The following is a 24605-nucleotide window of genomic DNA, read 5'->3' as shown; positions in this document are numbered from 1 at the left end:
TGAGGCTGAGTGGGACTCACTCAGGGTCAACATAATTCAGAGTCAACTTGAAGGCACGTAACAACAACAAGAACAACAGGTTCTTTACGTCTTTCCAGTCAGAAGGCTATCTTGGGCTGCAGACATCTCTGGCGTATCCAAGGCAAAAGGCAGGCAAGATGGCAGGGGGAGAGAGAGGACTGTGAGCAATGCACGGTGCCTTTGTGCTGAAATCACACAACAATAGCAACGATTGCAAGTAAAATATCAAGGAGCATGGTTTTGGCAAGATCTGTTCATATAGATGTTGTTACCTTGAACCTCATGCTCTTGAAATCTAAAGCAACAGGATGGGAAATGTGTTCCAGTGAAGGTTTGGGGCAAAGCTCCATTCTGCAAAACTCAGAGACTGGGTTATATCTGGTTCATCACCAAAATTTTGTCTCATTAACTTCAGTGGCTCTTTTCTAGTAGGATGAATGATGGGTTTTAGCTATCAAGATAAAAAAATTAACAGCACTTAAAAACAACAACAGGGTAGTTGTTTCAGCCACTGTACTTCTCAGGCTTTTGTCATGGGGTGGCTTGATAATCACAGCTCTTGTTGGCTAATGGTTTCCAAGAAGCAAAGAATGCAATAAATAAAATCACTACAATTTCATTTTGATCTGCTGCCACTTAACACACACATAGATATGAATTAAACTAAGGATGTGAATCATGTCAGTTTTTTGGGGTGAAATGAAAAGCCTCGGAGATGCTGCACTCATGCCAAGGACAAACATCATCAAAGGGAGCCAAAGAAAAAAGGAGAAATTCTCTAGGCAATTTCACTGGGATTCAAAAGATGGAAACTGAAAGGATAAATACTGAGATGCCACCAGATAAATGTAGGTCCTCCCGGACAGGTGGGATTAATTGCTGGGGCTGAAGTGTTCTTTGCTGTGTAATGGGGAAGAGAGCTGCCAAGGCATTGTGCCAATGAATAAAAGGTCTCTCTAAAAATAAAAATAAAAACCCTACCAACACACACACACACAGAAAAACAAAGAAGGTGGCAAAAAAGCGCTCAAGAACAGTGTGAAGGCTGAAATAAATAAATAACTAAAAATGTCAGCATACAGAACTCTTGAGTTGGAACCTAAACTTCAACTAGATCAGCCCCATCCATGAAGGGAATCCATAAATTGAAATACTTGAGATGTCTTAGAATCATAGACTGGAAGAGACCGCAAGGGCCATCCAATCCAACCCCATTCTGCCATGCAAGAACTCTCAATCAAAGCATACCCAGCCTCTGCTTAAAGTCCTCCAAAGAAGGAGGGTCTTCCACTGTCAGACAGCCCTTACTGTCAGGAAGTTTCTCCTAATAAGGGTTGCCATTTCCCGGATTCTGCCAGGGCATTCACGGTTTTTGGCCGTTTTGAATGTCCTGGCCTGGGTTTAGGCCCAGTTTTGGCTGCCGCTGCCTCTGCTGCTGCCATCACCACAACCATGCAGCAGTGACGGCCTGCGAGGCCTAACTGCCTCGCTAGGCCTCGCTGGCCTTGGATGGGGCTCAGGGTGGGGCCGCCATCGCTGCCTACCATGCAGGGCAGGCCTCAGCCAGCCGACTGAGCCCTGAGGAGCAAGGTCTCCTCCAGCGGCAGCAGAGCCAGACGGTGGTGGAGCAGTGCCTTGCTGTGGGGGCCTCTCTCCTTGGGGCTCAGCCAGCCGGCAGGGAGAAAGCTTTGCCAGCTGGTTGGGTCCCAAAGAGAGAGGCCGCAGCGGCAAGGCCTTCTCCAGAGGCGGAGGACACGCTGCGTGGCTCCTCTGCCTCTGAAGAACGCCTTGCACCTAGCTGGGCCCTTTTTATTTCTCCTCCTGTTCTTTTTCTTCCCCTCTTAGAATCATAGAATCATAGAATCATAGAGTTGGAAGAGACCACTAGGGCCATCCAGTCCAACCCCCTGCCATGCAGGAAATCCAAATCAAAGCATCCCTGACAGATGGCCATCCAGCCTCTGTTTAAAGACCTCCAAGGAAGGAGACTCTATCACCCTCCGAGGGAGTGCATTCCATTGTTGAACAGCCCTAACTGTCAGGAAGTTCCTCCTAATGTTCAGGTGGAATCTCTTTTCCTGCAGCTTGCATCCATTGTTCCGGGTCCTGTTCTCTGGAGCAGCAGAAAACAAGCTTGCTCCCTCTTCAATATGACATCCCTTCAAATATTTAAACAGGGCGATCATATCACCTCTTAACCTTCTTTTCTCCAGGCTAAACATCCCCAGCTCCCTAAGTCGTTCCTCATAGGGCATGGTTTCCAGACCTTTCACCATTTTTGTCGCCCTCCTTTGGACACGCTCCAGTTTCTCAATGTCCTTTCTGAATTGTGGTGCCCAGAACTGGACACAATATTCCAGGTGGGGCCTGACCAGAGCAGAATATAGTGGCACTATTACTTCCCTTGATCTAGACACTATACTTCTATTGATGCAGCCTAAAATAGCATTGGCCTTTTTAGCTGCCGCATCACACTGTTCACTCATGTTCAACTTGTGGTCTACTTGGACTCCTAGATCCCTTTCACACGTAGTTTCATTCAGCCAGGTGTCACCCATCCTATATCTGTGCATTTTATTTTTCCGCCCTAAGTGCAATACCTTACATTTCTCTGTGTTGAATTTCATTTTGTTAGCTTTGGCCCAGCTTTCTAGTCTATTCAGGTCATTTTGAATCTTGATCCTGTCCTCTGGGGTATTAGCTATTCCCCCTAATTTGGTATCATCTGCAAATTTGATAAGTATGCTTCCAATTCTGTCATCCAGGTCATTGATAAAGATGTTGAATAGCACTGGGCCCAGGACAGAGCCCTGTGGGACCCCACTGGTCACTTTTCTCCAGGAGGAAAAAGATCCATTGTTGAGCACCCTTTGGGTTCGGCTGGTCAACCAATTACAGATCCATTTAACAGTTCCTTTGTCTAGCCCACATTTTACAAGCTTGTTTGCAAGAATATCATGGGAAACCTTGTCAAAGGCCTTACTGAAATCAAGATATACTATATCCACAGCATTCCCTTCATCTACCAAGCTGGTAATTTTATCAAAGAAAGAGATCAGATTTGTCTGGCATGACTTATTTCTCTGAAACCCATGTTGACTTTTTGTGATTATGGCATTGCTTTCTAGATGTTCACAGACTCTCTGTTTAATTATCTGCTCCAGAATCTTTCCTGGTATTGATGTCAGACTAACTGGATGATAATTGTTGGGATCCTCTTTTTTCCTCTTTTTGAAGACAGGGACAATGTTTGCCCTCCTCCAGTCTGCTGGGATTTCTCCTGTTCCCCAGGAGTTCTCAAAGATTATTGCCAACGGCTCTGAGATTACATTTGCCAGTTCATTTGATATCCTTGGATGTAGTTCATCTGGACCTGGAGATGACCCCGAACTGGTGGCTCGATGTGACGCCTTTTAGAGCCGGATCAGGCCCGCAGCAACCACATGATCCAGCACTTTGCTGTGCCAAAAAGAACCAGCAAAATGCAGCTCCTTTTTAGAGTGACAAAAGGGCACCCTTGCCACAGTGGCTGCTGCTTTTCTGCATTTGTTTGGCACAACTTGTCTAAACACTACATGAAAGAAGTGGTATGACGCTGCCCAAGCATTCAGCATGATGGCAGCATCGGGGCAGAGTCAGGGCATGCGGCCACCACACCACCACTCAACCCCGATGCTGGTGATTTATGCCTGTCTGTTTAGTCCCTTAAATTCATTTAGATTAACCAGGTATTCCTGTACTGTACTTCCTCTCTTTACTTATTCTGAGCTGCATTTCTCCTATTGTGTCTTCTGCCCCATTTTCCTCAGGTTGAACACCCTTTTCTTTTTCTGAGAACACTGAGGCAAAGAAGATATTCATTAATTCTGCCTTTCTTCTGTCCTGTTAGCATTTCACCATCTTCTCCATGCAGTGGCCCTACCATTTGTTTCTTCTTCCTTTTGTTATGGACATACCCCTCAAAAAACCTCTTTATTGTTAATGTCCCTAGCAAGCCTAAGCAAATTCAGTGCTTTTGCTTTTCTGACTTTCCCTTTACATGTGCTAGCTATTAGTCAGATGTGGCTGTGGTGAGACATGCCTTGATTACATTCTGTTTGGACTACTGTAACACACTGCCTTTGAAAACTGTTCCGAAATTTCAGTACGTGCAAAACACCAGAGCAAGAATGCTGACTGGGGCCAGTTATAGGGAGCATATAACTCCCTTACTGAAACAGCTCCACTGTCTACCGGTTCATTTCTGGGCACAATTCAAAGTACTGGTTATGACCTATAAAGCTCTATACAGCTTATGTCCAGATTATTTGAAGAACCGGAGGAAGGCTTTCTCTTGGTCCCACCATCATCTGAGGCTTGCTTGGTGAGGACACAAGAGACAGCCTTCTTGGTGGCTGCTCCCACACTCTGGAATGCCTTTCCACGGGAAGTGAGATTGGCCCCCTTCCTACTTGCCTTCTCTCCGAGCAAAAATAGTTTTATTCAGGCAGGTGTTTAATGTATGATAATGGGATGGCTTCTTTATTTGCTAATGAGGTGGGTATCATGGTTTTATTGTGGTTTTCACATTTGTAATTTTATATTGTTTTGGAGGATGCTTTGTTTTATTATAATACATTTTTAAAGAGTTTTGATTTGTCAGCCACCTTGGCTCCTGTTCTGGGAGAAAGGCGGCATAGAAATAAAATAAATAGAATAAATAAATAAAATTAAACCCACTGGGTGAACTTGGAAAGTCACACTCTCTCCATCTCAGAAGAAGGCAGAGGCAAACCCCTTGGAACAAATCTTGCCAAGAAAACCTTTGAGTTGCCATAAGTCAGAAACAATTCAAAGGCACACCACCAGCATCACAAAATATGAGTTTCAAAAATTAAAACATTAAAATAAGAGTGCAACTGCTATGTGGGGAAGAGAGGCTGGAACACAGAGCAAAACCAGAATGCTGTTCTTCGCAGCATTTTCCTGCCAGCTCATCTCAAAACAAAATTGTTCAAATATAAACATCAAGCCATTTGTGTGTGTGTGTGTTTTATAAAAAGACACCACCAAAAGCTCACAACAGCCTTTCCAACCTTGCGCTGAACTTGGGAGGTGTCAGGAGGCATTATTTACACTCCATCTATTTATCACTTCCTCCTATTGAGCACCTGACCTTGTCAAAAAGCTTAAAGGTTATTTTTTGTAAATTATAAATGAACAAGACTGTTCTACTTATCTGTCAGCATCTGGAGGACCAGGTGAGGTCAGGCCCTGTTCAGAATTCAGAAGACTGTTCACAGGAAGGAGAGGGAAGAAAGGGGGAGGCAGGAGAAAAAGAGAAAGTAAGGCAAAAGAGAGAGATGGCCTGGCTATAAACAGCAATTTTCTGCTCCCTTCAGCATCATCTGGGTCCTGCTTCACTCAAAGCCATTTGTCATATGCTTAGTTTTTACAAAACACCAATATGCCCAGAACTGCTGCATTTTGATCTCTTTGCTGCAGAATTAGTGTCGGCTCACCAACACAGTTGGCTACAACCCAGGACTGTTTGCCTTTTTCCCTGCACACATATTGCAGAGAGGCTGAGAAGTCCCCATTGCAAAAAGCCTACAGTGATACTGACTGATGGAAGATGAGGCAGATGTACAGAAAGAGGAGCAGGGACTGGTTTCTGGGTACACCAACTGGGAGAAAATCTGGATTTTTTTTTAATGAGATGAAAGATTTTTTTATGAGAGGAGGGGAAAACATTCATTTGAAAGGTGGTGCTGGAAAGGTTCTATGGGTACAATGGGCCACCAAAAAGAACAGTAAGTAGGTCCAACAGCAAATCAAACCTGAACTCTCGCTTGAAGCCAAAATGACTAAACTTAGGCTATTGTACTTTGGAGATATAATGAGGTGACATGACTCACTGCAAAAGTAAAAAATGGTTGGTAAAGTGTAAGACAATATGAAGATCACATTTCAGGTGCATTGTCTCCATCAAGCAAGCCATAGCCCTGAGCTGTAAGACCTGAGTAGGACAGTTCATAACAGGATCTCTTGGAAGTCACCCATTCATAGGGATGCCATAAGTTGAAGCCAACTTGATGACACATAACAGCAGCAGCAGCAAGCACAAGAAGGAGCAAATGTCCAAGAGGAATAAATCTCTAACATATTGATACTGAAACAGATCTTCTGAAAAAATTCTGCAGCAGGTGACATAAATATGTCCAGTATGGTTGCCATACTGGACTTCAGGCAACCATACTGGACTGGTCATGGAATTGGAAAAGTTTCACTTGCAATCCTGGTAAGCATTTTTAGAAAAACCCAAGTCATAATCCACTTGGACCTCTTTCAGACCATAGGAATACAGGGTAGTAGTGGTTTTTATGCAGTCCACATTCATTTCAGGTGCATTGTGTCTTAGGGTTGTTGTCCAATGGGAAAGCATTATAGAAATCCAAAGCCTAGTTTTCTGACAGCCTTAATATTCCAGTGTTGTATATACACAATATCCTATATACGCAAGGCAGTTGCTAATTTTAAAAAAGGCAGAGTTAACATACCTGTATTAGTCTTTTGCAGCATAAAAGCAGAAAGGGGAGGGGAAAGGAAATCTAGTTGCATTTTTGAAGCTACCTTCAAAAATTTAGTGATGGCTTATTTTAGTGAAATACATATTTGTATCTTTGCTCAAGGCTTTCTCAAGATTAATGGAAAGGAACAACATTTCTTTCTCCAGAAAACAGCAACACGGCATTGATATTCATCCTCACAGAGGATTATCTGCAAAGGTGGTAATGGACTCCATAAAGCATATCATCTGCACTGCACTTTGGACATTTCTCTGCACTGCAGCTGTGACGGGGGAAGGCAGGTGAGTCAAAGCAGCACCACCAGTAACCAGATGATGCAATATGGCAACAGTTTTCCATAAGAAAGTGTTGCTGGATGCTGCCAAGTTTCAAATTAGCTCCTTGATTCATTGGAAACAACACCATTGACACCTCTCCACCCTTCTCTCCCCAGTCTTCCCACAAACATCATTCAGGGGAGTCATATAATCCTCACAATTACTTCAGTTAATACTGACTTTACTCTAAACATCTGAAGTTGTCTAAAATAAGGTGATCTGTGGCATTTATTTATTTATTGAGTACTGATTCTAAAGTAGCATCTGTTGTTGACACAACAAGTTACATCCACTAAGTGAGGCTGTGCACGAATGGTGACGGGGAGTGCAGCTCTGGTGAAGCTTCCCCAACTCTCCATTCACACCAATGGAAGGAAAAGCACCATGAGATCCATGTGTGAAGCAGACCCTCCACTGAAGTGAATGGGAACAAAGCAAGCAGCCTGGTCAAGGAGCGGGAAGAGAGCATGCTATCAGCTTGTTGTTGTGTGCCTTCAAGTCATTTCCAACTTACGGCAACCCTAAGGCAAACCTATCACTGGGTTTTCTGGGCAAGATTTGTTCAGAGGAAGTTTGCCATTATCTTCCCCTGAGGCTGAGAGCATGTGACTTGCCCAAGGTCACCCAGTGGGTTTCATGGCTAAAGTGGGAATTGAGAGTTGTAGCCCAACGCTTAAATCAGCATGCCACGCTGACTCTATGTTATCAGCACCCTCTTTTAAATACAGTTTTCTGTAAGCTTTCCTATCTCTGCAAATATACTGCTGACCATCACACAGTCTAAATTATAAGCAGCTCAGGAGGGTAGCCACACTACATAATTGTACCAGTTTGATCCTACTTTAAGTGTCATGGCTCCAGCCCCTGGAATCCTGGGATTTGTAGTTGGTGAAGTACTTAAATTCTGTAGTGCTGCAGCACTAGAGTTCTTTAGCAGAGAATTATACATCCCACACCTTCCAAACTCTGGATTCTGTAAAATGGAGCCGGAACAGTTAAAGTGGGATCCAACCCCAACAACTGTGTATTGCTAATACATTCCAGGAATGGGGCCACAAGAGATCTGACATCCTCCATACAAAACATAGCACAACATAAGAAAACTTCCAAAAGTGATTGCCCACCCAATTAACCACAATGTCAAGGACTGGTGATCCTGAGCTATTATTCTACAAGTAGGACTTCCCATTCTCTGGGCATTCAAAAGTCTCTCATTGATAGGGTTGCCATAAGTCAAAGTTGACTTGACGGCAATGGCATAGCATGGGATATGATAAAGCTAAAGCAATTATCAAACAACGGATGGTAGATATAGAGCGACAACTGAATATAGCTAGTGCTCAAACTTTTATTGCTAATGACTTCAACAGATATTGCTGTTGAAGCATACTTAACTAAACTTGAAGTACCTAAACAGCAGAGAGCCTTTACTTTGGCACGATGTCATGCCCTCCCCTCAGCTGTCCTTGAAGGCCGATATGAGAAGACCCCCTTCTCAGAAAGAGTATGCCCCTGTGACTCTGGCCATATAGAAACAACAGAGCATGTATTACTTCAGTGCTCATACAGTGGGCCCTTGGTATTTGCTGAGTTTGGTTCCAGGACCCTCTGTGGATAACAAAATCCATGGATAGTCAAGTTCCATTCAGTACAATGGCATAGTCAAACGGTGTCCCTTCCATAAAATGATAAAATCAAGGTTTGCTTTTGGAATGTGTGTGTGTGTGTGTGTGTGTGTGTGTGTGAGTCAGGGGCACATGCACCATTTTAATCCTCCTCACTTTCTGGTCCACAAAGGACCGAGACTGTGGACTCAAAGTCTGCGAAAATGAAGGGAGGAATGTATTTTTAATATTGTCAAACCATGGATGTTTGAATCAGTGAATAAAAATATCTGTGGATATGGAGTATACTACAGGGACATCCACCTCAGTCTTATTTCACCACTATTGCATAAATACCAAAGACACACTAGTCAATTTTACACTTCTCTGTAGCTTTCAGATATCAACCCTGATATAGCATATAATGTTGTCAGATTCTGTGCAGCTGCCATTAAAATTCGCCAAGCAATGACCTCCATAGTAGACTAGTACCAATCTTGGCATGCTATGCTTGAGCTGTGAAATCTGAAAAGGGTATTTTAAATATTGTTCTTAACCTGCGTTTTTACTTTCTTTTATTCTGTATCCCTTTTTTTAAGCTGTGCTGGTCTATGACTGTAATAAGGATTCTGTTGTAATGTGACTTGATGGCAGTTAACAACAACCTAGCAACTGAACTTGAGTTCCATGAATGGCCTAAACCATATTTGAGCAATGGCAAAAGTAAATTGCTGACTAAAGTGAGGAGGCTGTTGTACTTTGGATATATCATGAAGTGACTCATTGGAAAAGACAATAATGCTCAATAAAGTGGAATGCAGTGGGAAAAGATCACATTACACGTGGACTGATTCAATTGAGAAAGCCATGGCTGCCCTGAGTTTGCAAGACCTGAGCAGGGCAGTTGATAACTGGGGCTCTTGGATGGCTCTCATCCATAGGGATGCCATAAATCATTAAAATGATGGCAAACAATAACAACAACTTGTCCTCTTTTGCTTCAGCTTTAAATTCCAAAGACTCTAAAGGAGTTCCTAATGAAGAGATCTGTGCCCAAATAAAATTGGCAAGATGGACAAGAAAGAGAAATGCTTTGGAGAAAAGCCAGAAGAAAGCATGTCCCTTTGTCAGAGAGAATATTAATAATGTAACGAATTCTCACCCATCGCTCTGCAGCCTCATGATTTTTTGATGGAAAGATGCTGCTTGGGCGGTGTGAAAGAATCATGTGCTTCCTGAGCCAGGCACTCTTGTCTCTGGGTTTGGGCAGTGGGTCTCACAGAGGAGCTGAGAAGAGGCTCCCAGGCGCCTTCTGTCATCTAAAAGTAGATCTGGATGCCAGCCCAATGTACAGATCCTCCCATTCAGCCAGCCATGCCTCTCCATGGCATCCAAAGCTGCTCCAAGAAAAGTACTTTCCAGTGCATACACACTGTTCCTTGCATCACAGCTTAGTGAAGTGTGATTCCCTTCTCACAAGTAGTTTTGCGACAGGGCCTACTCCTCAATCCAAACCCCCATATTTCTGTGGCCTGTAAAATTCTGATTTCCACCCTGGTTTTGGGACTCTTCTGATCCCGGCTGGGGCTAAACACTGGTGTTATACATATAAGTAGTATGTGGAAGGTTTGCCAGTGGCCGTTCCTTTGGTGCAGAAAAGCCCAGACAAAAAACACAGGAACTTTCTTCCTTCATTGCTTTGCAGAATAAAATCCTTCCCTTGGCCACTTGGTTTGTCTGTTTAAATTTGTTAGCAAACCCTTTTGCATATCATTATTTATGGTGACATTTTCATCCCATTCATCTTCTAACAATCCCAGGGTGGTGTGTGTGCCTCCTCTCCTTCCAGTTTCACAACAATCCTGCAATTTCTCATAGCTTGGATCAATAATTGGTCAGAATGGGGATTGCAGTCAAGAAATCAGAAGAAGATTAGGATTGGGAAGGACAACCCTGAAAGAACTAGGCAAGCTCTTAAAGTGCAAAGATGTTAAACTGAATACCAAAGTTAGAATCATCCAGGCATTATATTTCCCATCACCATATACAGATATGAGAGTTGACAGTGAAGAAAGTGGATAGGAAGAAAATCAACTCATTTGAGATTTGGTGCTAGAGAAGAGTGCTGCAGATATCATAGATGGCCAAATAGACAAATACTGTTAAAGGGTCTTAGAACAGAATTCTGCCAGTAAGCAAAGATGATGAAACTGAGGTGGATGATGTACTTTGACCACATCACAAGAAGGTGTGATTCCCTAGAAAAGACATTAATGCTAGGAAAGGTGAAGGGCAGTAGAAAGAGAAGAAAATCACATACCAGATGATTTTTTATTTATTTATTTAATTTTTATCTCACCTTTGTCTCAAAATGGGACCCAAGGCTCAATAAAGGCTACGACCATAAGCCTGCAGCACCTGAGCAGAGCAGTTGAGGACAGGAGGGCTTGGAAACATCTCAATCATGGGGTTGCCATGATTTGAAGCTGATTTGAGGGCAGTTAACAACAACAAGGAGGTTAGATTAGAGCTAAGTGCTTCCCTGGGCTACATGCAGCCCATGAAGCTGCTTCTGTGGATCGTTATCGCTTCAGGTTTACCAATTACTTTTTACTGACCAAAAAAGTGTGAACTACTTCTCCTAGAGGTTTCCAGGAGTAACAATGTATCTTTTAAATATGTTGCAAAGCCATCCTGCCCTGTTTAATATTGTTTAAAAACCATATTTCTTTAAAACCTGAAATTGTTCCAATGGCAGAAAATTGGTCCATGGATTCACTACAGTTGCCCACTCCTGGATTGTGCGATAGTATCACTGGTCCATCCAAGGTCACTCCGTAAAGTTCTTGGCTGAGAGGAGATGTTTTTGCCTGCCACTAACCACTATACTCCTTTCTGTCCTATGGATCAGGTATTGTCTCACTCGTCTACTTGCTACAGATAATCTTGCAACTCTGATGTTAATGACAAAGCATCTGTTGAGCTTCAACAGTGTAGCTTTGACAGCACAAGTAAAGTTCTAAACAACCAGGGATTCAAAGTCTGGGAGAAGGCCATATTCCACGAAGCCCTATACTTTGAATCCAGTTGGACTCATAGCCACAGTCCAAAAATATGGGGAATATCTGAGGGTGAAAAGAGAAGAAGTGGGTAAAGGAAGGAAAGAGGCAAAGGCTGGAAAAACAGCAGTCGATCCTAGCATGCTAGATGTAGGTGGAGTTGGTGGATTTATTTATTTATTTAGGTATTTATATCCCGCCCTTCAGCCCTAATGGCTCTCAGGGCGGCTTACAATATTATTTTTAATCAAACAGTTCCCTGCCCTCAGGCTTACAATCTAAAAGACACGAAACAAAAGGAGAAGGGAATGATGGAGGGAAAGGGGATGAGGTCCAGTGGTTCTTCTCTCCCTCTAAGGCCTGGACCAAGGCAGATGGATTGGAGGGAGGGCTCTTCCTTCTTCCAGACTAGTCCTGATGGATTAATGAATTGCCCTGCAGATGTTGAGGTATTGCAGAATCTACCATCTTCCACTATAAATGCAATTTTATAATTTTTTTGCTGTTTTGTCTTTGCATGTGAGGAAGAATAATTTTGAGCTAGGGCTGCATTCACACTGCAGAAACAATCACATATGACACCACTTGAACTTGCATAGCTAAATGCTATGGAACCCAGGGAACTGTAGTTTTGTGAGAGAGCTCTGGTGCCATAACAAACTACAAACCCTCAACAAGAAGCCAAAATGACCAATCGGAGCCTACCATATCATAACTTTCTGGAAAAGATGATAATGCTTGATATAGAGTGAGGAAGTAGGAAAGGAGGGAGACTGCACTACAGGTGGATTGATTCAGCGGTCCTCAGTTTGCAAGACCTGAGTAGAGCAGTTGATGATTGGGAAACTTGGAGGCCTCTTATTCAGATGGTTGCCATAAGTCAAAGTTGATATGACAGCAAACAACAAAACACTGGGGTTGTCAAATGGATGTTGTATTTTTAATAAGTGGCTCTGCAAATGCTGGTACTGGGCTGGCAATATTGCAAGAAGAGAGCTATTTCTTTTGTAAAGCTAACAGAAAAGAATGGATAAATGAGCTCAAGAGATAACCAAAGGCTTTTCAATTGTGTAATACTGTAATCAGCCTTCTCATTTACCATGGGACTTGATCTAAATCTGAGTAAACAAATTAAGTAGATAAAAAGGCTCTTGTCTGGAGCCAGCCAGCATGTCCTTTATTCTCAAGGACTTCGACAGGCCTCACAAGAATGAGTGTAGGTGGGTTCCAGGAGAAATTTATTGTGCTGCAAATGATCTGCTGCAAGGAGACATACCTCACCAAAGGTTAGCCCTCTGTGTTAATGTCTGTATTCATGTAAGCAGTGGTTAAGATGTCCCAAGGAGGTGCTCTGATGAACTGGTGACAGTCCATCCAATCTGCAGAAAAACACGTAGAGACCCTTAGGATGCAGTTGCTGTGATGCAAAATCCAATGTTTCTGTGCTGCTTTGACAGATAGCCCTTCTTATATTGTTATGTATATGCCACAGTATATGCCACCCCCTCAAAGAAAGCAGAGGAAGAACTTCCACTCAGGAGGAGGTTCAATTGTGCTCAGTTATGAGTTCTGTCATCTGACGCTGGTGGCCTCCCCAAGGTTCTGGTCACAGCTAAAAGTGGACTCAGCAAACTGACAAGGATTAAAAGTGCGGGGAAACATGTTTAATATCCAGTGACAGGATGTTTCACCACTTACATGTAGCTTGTTTCCCTCAATGACCCATGTCATAAACAAAACACTTGGAAACAGTTTAATAGGTGGTGGCACCCACTACGTTCAGCAACAGTGCCATTTGGGGACAGAGGACAATTTTGTATTGTTGTTGTTTTGTGAATCTAAGTCTTTTCTGACTTATAGCAAGCCTAAAGTGAACTTATCACAGGGATTTCTTGAGCAGCTTTGTTCAGAAGGGATTTGCCACTGCAAGGTTGCGAGAGCGAGACATGCCCAAGGCCACCAAGTGGATTTCCACAGTTGAGCAGGGATTCAAACCCTGGTCTCCCAGAGTCCTAGTCCAACATTCAAATCACTACACCATGCTGACCCAGCTTACTTTTGCGTAGAAATGACCGATCAAGGGCCATTCATTGATTCAGATTTTTGTTATGTCATAACTCTGGGGATTTTATAGTTTTTTTAAATATATATATATAAATTAGAAGAACACCACCTGAATAAAAAGTATCTCATCTCGGTTGTGTTATACTTTTACTTGGACCAACAAAAAGGAATAAGCATGTGTTTCCTCCAGGTGCTAAGCAGTGCTGTTGAATTTAAATAATAAATAATAACATTTTATTTATATTTCCCGCTTCTCCCAAGGGATCGAAGCGAGATTACAACAAGAAATACAGTAATACAGTGTCTAAAATACATGTCTAAAATACAATCTCTAAAACTACAGCAATAAAATCAATAACTGGCCTTTTGACCTGGGGGTAAACCGTTCTTTATAAAAGATCTGGGAGGTAGGCTCGCCGGAAGAGCTCCGTCGTTAATGCCTTCTTAAAGGCATCTAAGGTAGATAAGAGGTGGATCTCTACCGGAAGGTTGTTCCAAAGCATGGGGGCAGCAGCGGTATATGCTCTCTGGTGAATAGTTGTTAATCTCACTTTGGGATGGTCAAGTAAATTCTTATCAGTTGTTCTGAGAGTGCAGGGCGGATTGCATAGGGAGAGGCGTTCCCTCAAGTAACTCGGGCCCAAGCCATCTAGGGCTTTAAAGGTAATAACCAACACTTTGTATTGCACCCAGAAGCTAATTGGCAGCCAGTGTAAAGATTTTAGAACAGGTGTTGTATGGTCTAATCTGAAAGTTCCATTGACCAGTCTGGCTGGTACATTTTGAATTAGTTGAAGCTTCCGAACTTGGTACAAAGGTAGCCCCATGTAGAGTGCATTGCAGAAGTCTAAAGAGATTACCAGTGCCTGTACCACTGTTTCAAGGTCATTCCAGTTCACGTAGGGACGCAGTTGGCTTATCAGCTGAAGCTGGTACCAAGCACTCCTGGCCATCACATCTACTTGAGATGACAACTGTAGCAATGAGTCCAGGAGTACTCCCAGACTGTGGATTTGTCCTTTAGGGGAAGTGTGACCCCGTCCAGGACAGGATGGCAAATCTCCATCCCTGGACCAGGAGAACCTGTCACAAGTACCTCCGTTTTTTCTGGATTCAGCTTGAGTTTGTTTTCCCTCATCCAGCCCATTACTGACCCTAGGCAGGCATCCAGAGGAGAGGTGCCATCCCCAGTCACTGTACCAGTAGGAGACATGGAGAGGTAGATCTGAGTGTCATCAGCATATTGATAAAACAGTGCTCCATATCTCCAGGTGATCTCTCCCAGTGGCTTCATGTAAATGTTGAATAGCATGGGGGACAGAATGGCACCCTGTGGAATGCCAGATGTCAGCTCTCTTTTGCGAGAGTAACTGTCCCTCAGCTTCATCATCTGGAATCTACCCGAGAGGTAGGAACAGAACCACTGGAGGGCAGTGCCTCCGATGCCTAACTCCCTCAGGCGCTCCAGAAGGATACTATGGTCTATGGTATCGAAGGCCACTGAGATGTCCAAGAGTACCAGCAGGGTCACACTTCCCCTGTCGATACCCAGATGGAGATCATCGACCAAGGCGACTATGGCCGTCTCAACTCCATATCCCACTCTAAAGCCAGTTTGAAATGGGTCTAGATAATCAGCTTCATCCAAGATGGCTTGGAGTTGGAAGGTGACTGCCCTCTTGATCACCTTACCCAAGAATGGTAATAAAGAGACTGGTCTATAGTTGTTCCTTAACAGGGGATCCAGGGAGAGTTTCTTTAAGAGAGGTTTCACTATAGCTAATTTTAGTGAAGATGGAAATATACCCTCCCGGAAGGATGCATTTATAAGATTGTATGTACAGTGCTGTGTAAATTTACAGCACTTTATAAATAAAGGTTAATAATAATAATAATAATAATCAAGTGGAGTGATGTTTTTATTGCATCACCTCCCTGGACGATCAGCCAAGATTTGGCTTCTACTACATTTCTTTAAAAAATCTGGTGCACGACTTAATCTGCAGCTTCTATAATAACAAAAGAAAATATGTTTCTCTCTGTGTGTGTATCTGTCTGCCATAGAAAAAAGACTGGGAAAACTAGGAACCTGCATCTTAGCATGGATACTAAGGGGGCTCTTGTGGTATTCATCTCAAGTTATTTTGCTGAAAATGTTGCAAGATCTGGAAACCATGCCTTATGGGAAGAGGCTTAAGGAGCTGGGTATGTTTATTCTGGAGATGAGAAGTTTAAGAGAGGGCATGATAGCCATGTTTAAATATTTGAAGGGATATCATACTGAAAATAGAGCAAGTTTGTTTTCCGCAGCTGCAGAGAAGAGGACCTGGATTCAAACTACAAGAAAAGAGATCCCACCTCATCATTAGGAAGAATTTCCTAATATTCAGTGTGGAAGACTCTCCCTTGGAGGGTGGTGGAGTCTCCTTCTTTGGAGGTTTTTAAGCAACAGCTTGTTAGGAAGGATCGCATTAGGGGAATTTAACTAGCTCAAATACGAGAGGCGTGTCCTAAAAACGCACACAGCGGATCGTGTCCCTATGTGTATACCAGAGGTCATCTAGTCCAACTCCAATGCCAATGAGTTGCAATTAAAATATGAACATTTATTAAAGCCACACAACAAAAGGGATCACACACGCACACACCCATTCAATGCTAAAGCAAGGGCGGGGAGAGTTTGGGAGTAAAGGAGAAAGGATAGAGGCACTGTTGAAATAATTACCTTAGGAGTCTTCTCCAAGCGACAGATGTGAGGGATGTTGGAAGGTGGACTCAGCTGCAGGGAACGGGGAAAGCAGGCGGCGACCGTGGTGGCTAGGAGCTGAGTTCCAGCGGGCTAAGCTAACAAGAGCCCTGAAAGAGACAGTGGGCTTTGGCTTGCCCAAGTGATTTCAGCAGGGCACAGGGCCCAAGAGATCTCCGGAGCAGTTGCTCGACAGAGTTTGAGGTTTGGAACTTCAGCTCACAAGCCCAAGGAAGGACTGGAATCTAGGTCCTATTTATACTGCGAAACATATCCTCAGGCTATAGCTATCTGATGAACAAAGGTCTTGATGGTTGTCTATTGCCTAAGACTAAAGCTAAACAATGGATACACAAAAGGGGTCTGCCACTTCTTTGGGAGAGGACCACTATCTAGATGGCTGAGTACTTAATGCCATCAATAGGAGAGGCAAATTTCCTGTGTCCTCATTCTTTAGGGTTGCCTGCAAAAACTGGTAAGGCACCTCCCAGAACTGGTTCTGAAAGGTTTAAATCTACCTTTGTTATAGTCATGCCTTGCAAGGCTGCCTGGCTACGTGGTCAGCTCGCTTTTGGGGTAATGGCGGCTGGCGATGGGGTCAGTCAGGGGTCATGATTTTTTATCACTTGACACCCAAAACTTATATAAATCCAAACTCGATAACAGGCTGGATGGGCATCTGTCACAGGGATACTTTATGTATTCTTGCATGGCAGAGGGTTGAACTTGACCCTTGATGTCTCTTCCAACTCTATGGTTCTATGTTTTCAGGATTAATATATTTTAGTCCATTAAAATCTTTATAGGCTGCAATACCATCATCAGCCACTTGATGCCACACCTTCCCTGATCATGAAGAGCAAAACTAGAGGCAGACTTTGGTGATTATTGTAATTTCTCTAAAGGACCTCTAGGCAGTACTATTACTGCTTTTGTTTGCAGGACTCCCAAAACCAACATAGTGTGTTAGAGAGAAAGCGAGGGACAGAAGAGGGCAGAAACAAAGTCTAAATGGAGGGAAAGCACCAAGGCAGAAGGAGAGAAAGACCAGTGAGAGAGCAACAGAATTGGCCAGCGTAAAGAAGAGAAAGGAAGGGGGAGAACTTAAGGGGTTTCTAATCCATGCAAAATTGGTGGTTAATATGAAAAATCCTTGTTGGTTTCTTTACTTCTGTTTCCCTAATAAGGAATTTGTGTATTTCTCAGAGCATGAGTTCTGAGTATTATTGTTGTTGTTGTTGATGTAATTCTATATTTATATAGCGCTGTAGATTTGCACAGCGCTGTACATAAAACAATAAATATATAAGAGTAAACCTTCCTATGGCATACAATCTAAGAAATAATAGGATAATACATATAAAATACATAGGAATACAGGAAATGGTATGATAAAACAGGCAACAAAAGAACATCAAATAGCAAATGATAATCACGGAATGCCTGGGAATGCTTCTCTGAACAGGATGGTCTTCAACTCCGTTTTGAAGCTGGTTAAAGAAGTGATTGTCCTTGTGTCTCGCGTTGGAAGAAGGTTCCAGGAGTGAGGGGCAGCAAGTGAAAAGGGGTGAATCTGAGATGGGGCAGAGGAAATCCTGGGCTGGGACAGCTGACCCTGACTACCAGAACAGAGGGCCTGAGTGGGAAGGTGAGGAGAAAGAAGGTCAGATAAATAAAGAGGGGCCAGCCCATGGGCTTTAAACGTCAACAGCAGGAGCTTGTACTGAATATGGAAAGGGAGGGGAAGCCAGTGAAGGGATGCCATGACAGGAGAGATGTGGTCAGAGCGGTGGGCGGATGTGATAATGCGTGCAGCTGAATGCTGGACAGAAATTAAAGGATGGAGGTGAGAAAGAGGAAGCCCAGCCAGGAGGACATTACAGTAATTGAGTCGGGAGATCACCAGGGCATGGACCAGGATCTTGGCAGTAGAGGCGGAGAGATATGGTCGGATTTTGGCAATATTGTACAAAAAGAATCTACAAGCCTTGGCTGTGGTCTGGATCTGAGGGATACACGACAGAGAAGAGTCAAAGATAAAACCAAGACTGCAGGCTTGCTGGACTGGTTGAATAGAAATGTTGTCCACAGAGACAGAAAAGGAGTGTTGAAGGGTGGACTTAGGAAGAAAGACAAGAAGTTCCATCTTGGAGTAACATGAATCTGCTCTAAAAATGTGATATTAGTCTTGGGCTAGATTCCTCTTGTTTATGCCCAACATGGGTAGACCCAATCCATCAATTTTTGAGTGATAAGTCAACACGTAGGTAAATCCTATTGGTTCAATGAGTTTACTATAGTTAAGACTAGCAACAAAATTCAAGCCACCAGGGGCTTCTTCCATCAGGTCCAGCGTCAGCCTAAAATCTAGTTGAACTCAATCCCCGCTCCTTCCTCCTTTTCAAGACTATGACCATGCCCAGACTTTGTTATTATAACATCAAGCTCTACATCAACTCAGTGTTTTCTTATCTCCCTCCTCTGCCCTGTGTGACACAAAAACTGATGAAGATTTTTATCTAATACTTGCTCATTAGTTTGTGACATTTTGTTTTGCCTAATGAAATTGGTCAAATATTTTGCCTTTCCCACTCCCCCTATGGACCAACACAGCTTCCGCTACTTTTTGTGCCCTTTCAAAATACTAATGAGTCATTAAAGAAGCTGTCTGTGTGTGTGTGTGTGTGTTTGTCACACACACACACACACGTGTCCAAAAGACACTGCAGAACTAATCCAGTGTGAGACTGCTTTAACTGCCCTGGATCAATGCTAGGGAATTCAGGGAACTGGTTTTGTGAGATATTTAGCCTTCTCTGTCAGAGAACTTTGGTGCTACAATAAGCTACAATTCGCAGGATTCCCTAGCACTCAGCCAGGGCAGTTAAAGCAGTCTTATTTCTGCCATGTGTTTTGGACCAGAGGGAATGCATCCAAAGAGAGAACTAGACCAAGGAAATTGCCCAAGGAAACAAAGAGCTACTGGTCACAAGCTTACCTGTGCCACCTAGGAAATATTGTAACAGTCTATCTTTGAGATCTGAATAGTAGGCATTAGGAAGGAAAAACCCATTCTGAGGTTCATTTTGCAACATCCTGGACTGGAATGAGTTTATGTCAAGACATATGAGAGCTCTGACGGCAAAATGGAGTCTGTGGTCAAGGAATCTGAAGAAGGTTAAGACTTCAGAAGAAGGTAGCTATGAAGAAACTAGGTAAGAGCCTCAAGTATAAAGATATATCATTAAATAATAAAGCCACAATAATCAGTTTCATAGTATTTCAAATTTCTATGTACGGTTGTAAAGGGGGAATAGTGAAGAAAACTGACAGGAAGAAGAACAACTCTTTTGAAATGTCGCATTGGAGGAGAATTCTACAGACACCATGGACAGCCATAAAGAGGAATAAATGGATCAGTCCTAGAGCAAATCAAGTCTACATTCTCAGTAGAATCCAAAATAGCCAAACTACCTGACTTCAAATGTATCACGAGACAACAATGACACACTGGGAAAGATAATAATGCTTTGTAAAGTTGAAAGGAGTAGGAAAAGAGGAAGATAATAATTTAGCTCAATAGCCTAAATACCCTGAAGGCATCAGATCCTGTCTGATCTAGGAAAGTAAGCTGGGTCAGACCTGGTTGCTATTTAGAAGGGAGATCATCAGGGAACAACAGGTGCTGTAGGGTATATTTTAGAGAAAGGCAATGGCAAACCACCTTGGAGTATTCCTTGCCTAAGAAAACTCTATGAAATTCGTGGAGATTGTCATAAGTCAACAGGCAACTTGAAAGCATGTACACATGGACTCAATGAAGGAAGCCATGGACCGGAGTATGGAAGTCTTCGCCAGAGCTGTAGATGACTGGAGGTCATGGAGGTTTTTCATTCATCACCCTAAGTCGAATCCAACTTGACAGTAAATAAAAGCAAGAACATGTGGCCATCTCACTTGGAAATACAGTTTTTCCCCATGGATGAATTAAAAACTGGGTATTGATGTGCATAGAGACTGGCCTGTCCGACCCACATAGGTTTTCCACCTTGGCTTGTTCACTGGAATCATCTAAAGCTGAGGTGTACTGAAATTCATAGCCGTTGTTGCTCTGGTGGCAATTCCTTCATCTGTGTGGATTCTGCAGATCCTTGGGGAGTTGTCCAAGCTTCACACCACTGCAAGCATTCAACAAGCAAAATATCTTATCACCCTTTCTTTGGACAACTGATGCTGCTTTAGGAGGGAAGATGCTGCAGACATGGACTAAACTGCAGGACCTGTTATTCAGCTTGCTTTGCTGTGGAGTTAATAAGTCAGTTCAGCATTTGCTCCCTGGCTATGAAAATGGGGAAAATGGCAATAAATATCTTAAGTTGCCTCTGAACTGCACAGCCACTGTCATGGCTCAATGCTATGGAATCCTGGGATTTTTAGTTTGTTGTGGCACTAGAGATTGCTGACAGAGAAGTCCAAATAGCTCACAAAACTGCATAACATTGAGCCATGGCACTTAAGAGTGGTGTCAGACTGGATTATTTCTGCAGTGGGGATGCAGCCTCAGCCTGGTGGAAGGACAGACAGAAAAAGTTTGGAAAGGACACTATACCTGCAAATAATAATAATAATAATAAAAGTACATCTGTATGTAATGATATTGCCTTTGCCTTCCTCTCTTACCTTAGGATTTTAGCACTATTTTTAAGAAGAATTCTAGTTTGTTTTAAATTGCTTTTAATCAAGTGCTTAATGTTTCAAATGCTTGTAACTCACTGCACATCACCAGCGTGGCTTGGCTCACTTGCATGAGTTATTTTCTTCACAGTGCAGCTTTCTGACTCTGGGATATGGTGTGTCTGGATTTGTTGGATTTATTAATTTTGTTGGTGTGTTGTGAATGGCGTCTCTGGTCACGATGGCCTTCCATTCTTTTTTCCTCCCCTACCCTATGAGCCAGTGTGGTGTAGTGGTCTGAGCCTTGGATTATGGCTCTGGAGACCAGAGTTCAAATCCCCAAGATCGCTGGGTGATCTTGGGCAAGTCACACTCTCTCAGCTTTAGAAGTAGGCCAGGGCGAATCCTCCCTGGCCAAATTGTGCCAAGAAACCCCTGTGATAGGTTTGCTTTAGGGCCACCATTAAGTTGCAAATAACTTGTATGCACACAACAACAACTACAGCAACCCTATGATTCTATGAACACCTAATCAGACAGCAAGGATAGGGCAGAAGTAGTCAAACCAAATCAAGCTTCTCAGCTTTCTACAGTTCCCTCCCCAGTGTTCCCCCCTTTGAGGCAAGACGGGATTTCCCTTCATCTGACCCCTTTCCCCCTTTAAATCCTGCCTGCCTTTCAGTTCAGAGAATGTGATGCAGTGAGTTACTTGGTATTCCAAAGGCGTTATTTTAAGAAGAAACAATGTAAATTTTGATTTGGATGGCAGATGGCTGGCAGTTCACTGCTTGGCAATGCCACATGTATGGTATGCTAGAAAGTCAGAGCAGCAGGTAGCGCAGGCTCCATTTGAAACAACCACAGATGCTCCGAAAGGAGCGGAGGAGGGGCACAAGCTGGTCAGGAAATTAAGAACAGTAGTGCAACTCACGGGGGGGGGGGGCATAATTAGCTTAAAGTTTCTTATGGTTGCTTTTTTTAAAATGAATTGTTTCAAGGGGAAAGGAGGGCTGCATTAATCTGACCCCCTGATTTCACGTCTCACCCAACAGAAGGTTCAAGAGGTCTACCGACCCCAAACAATGGGCATTCTTAGTCTTGAAAAGAGGGTACCTGGCACTATGAAAGACTTTACCGGCAATGTTCACAGGTTAAGTGGCGAGTCTGAATCTTAAAACAGGAAGGTTTGAAGACCAATGGATTCCTAAAATTTACTCCCCAACCTTAGATAATAGAATTACAAACCTGGAAAGGTCCCCAAAGATCATCAAAGCCAAACTCCACAACCCATTCAATATAAGAACCCTAGCAAGAGTATCTGCAACTGTCTGGCCTCTTTTTGAAGACGTCCAGGGAATGAAATCTCACCAGTTCTCTAGGTACCAGATATACTAGCATATAAATCCATCCTTGCCTCTGAGAGGGAGAGAAAGGTAGGCCTTTCCATCCGGCCTCACTAAAGGAACTGAACCCTCCCCACAAGATCTGACTCCATCCATCTTGCCTCTGAGAGGGAGAGAAAGGAAAGGCTGAACCCTCCCCACAAGGCATCTGACTCCATCCTTGCCTCTGAGAGGGAGAGAAAGGAACTGAACCCTCCCCAGGCATCTGACCCATCCTGCCTCTGAGAGGAGAGAAAGGAACTGAAGCCTCCCCACATGGCATCTGACTCCATCCTTGGCCTCTGAGAGGGAGAGAAAGGAACTGAAGCCTCCCCACATGGCATCTGACTCCAATCTTGGCCTCCGAAGGGGAGAGAGGGTGGGCCAATGCCATCAGGCCTATCCTTAAGATACAGAGCCCTCCATCTGTCCATCTGCCTTGGTCCAGGCCTCAGAGGGAGAGAAGAATGCTGGACCTTATCCTCTTCCCCTCAACCATTCCCTTCTCCTTTTGTGTCGTGTCTTCTTAGATTGTAAGCATGAAGGCAGGGATCATTACATAAATGATTTTATGTACAGTGCTGTGTAAATTTACAGCGCTATATAAATAAAGCTTAATAATAAAATAATAATAAATTGTAGCTAAATAAATTCGACCTCCAAAAACTAGGTTGTCTTACCTATGGGCCAGTGTAAGTGCTTTAGCTTAACTCTTATCCAAAAAGGGAACCATCCCCTTCTCTGTGTAGAGTAGCAAAAGGCAAGAGCTCAAAGAAGCACCAACCCCATCTATTCTCCCCCCAAGGCACCCATGGCCTTTTTGAATGTCTGGGTGGGAACATGGCAGTGGCTCTTTGGTGATTCTCCTCCAAGGAACATTGAGGGTGCATTTGCACTATAGAAATAATGCGGGTTGACATCACTTTAACAGCCAGGGCTCAATGCTATGGGATTCTGGGAGGTCTCTGGCGCTGCAACAAACTACACTTCCCAGAATTCCATAGCACTGAGCTATAGCAGTTAAAGTAGTTTCAAACCGGATTATTTCTGCAATGCAGGTGCAACCTGTGAGAAGAGAAGGGGGTCAGTGTTTCTTTGAAGTTCTCCTTGGATGGACTGGGATGGATTCATATATCCATATAAGTTGAACATGAGTGAATAGTGTGATGTGGCAGCTAAAAAGGCCAATGCTATTTTAGGCTGCATCAATAGAAGTATAGTGTCTAGATGAAGAGAAGTAATAGTGCCACTGTATTCTGCTTTGGTCAAGCCCCACCTAGAATATTGTGTCCAGTTCTGGGCGCCACAATTCAGAAAGGACATTAAGAAACTGGAGCGTGTCCAAAGGAGGGCGACAAAAATGGTGAAAGGTCTGGAAACCATGCCCTATGAGGAACGACTTAGGGAGCTGGGGATGTTTAGCCTGGAGAAAAGAAGGTTAAGAGGTGATATGATCGCCCTGTTTAAATATTTGAAGGGATGTCATATTGAAGAGGGAGCAAGCTTGTTTTCTGCTGCTCCAGAGAACAGGACCCGGAACAATGGATGCAAGCTGCAGGAAAAGAGATTCCACCTGAACATTAGGAGGAACTTCCTGACAGTTAGGGCTGTTCAACAATGGAATGCACTCCCTCGGAGGGTGATAGAGTCTCCTTCCTTGGAGGTCTTTAAACAGAGGCTGGATGGCCATCTGTCAGGGATGCTTTGATTTGGATTTCCTGCATGGCAGGGGGTTGGACTGGATGGCCCTAGTGGTCTCTTCCAACGCTACGATTCTATGATTCTATGATTCTATCCTGTCTCTAGCAATTCCAATAGTGGATTCATTGGTGTCTCATATTACAAAGAGTACAAGGAGTGTACTAAGCATTATGCTACTTCTGACACACAGGATGGGGTGGGTGGGGGACTTGTAGAATTAGCAAAGGAGTGTGTGTGTGTGTGTGTGTGTCAGTTCAGGAGAGAAAAGCAACAGGATAAAATTGATTCTGGGGATTCAGATATTTCCTTTTCAGTTTTGGTATGAAAGGACCATTATATTCCCTATCACCATAATACAAGAGCTGGACAGTTAAGAAAGCGGAGAGGAAGAAAATCAAGTCATATGAGATGTGGTGCTGGAGAAGAGTGCTGAGGATACCATTGACCGCCAAAAGAACAAACAAATGG

The 24605-nt window shown here is 43.4% G+C and overlaps 1 protein-coding gene across 3 annotated transcripts in view; it reads right to left on the bottom strand.

Annotated features, from left to right (window-relative positions):
* Positions 1-24605, bottom strand: part of MSRA (methionine sulfoxide reductase A) — a 328226-nt gene that overhangs the window by 56268 nt on the left and 247353 nt on the right. The window lies entirely within an intron of this gene.

Source organism: Sceloporus undulatus, chromosome 1 (genome assembly GCF_019175285.1).
Source record: "Sceloporus undulatus isolate JIND9_A2432 ecotype Alabama chromosome 1, SceUnd_v1.1, whole genome shotgun sequence".
In the NCBI taxonomy this organism is placed as follows: domain Eukaryota; kingdom Metazoa; phylum Chordata; class Lepidosauria; order Squamata; family Phrynosomatidae; genus Sceloporus; species Sceloporus undulatus.
Note: the sequence above shows the minus strand (reverse complement) of the source record. Positions and strands in the feature narration are given on the sequence as shown.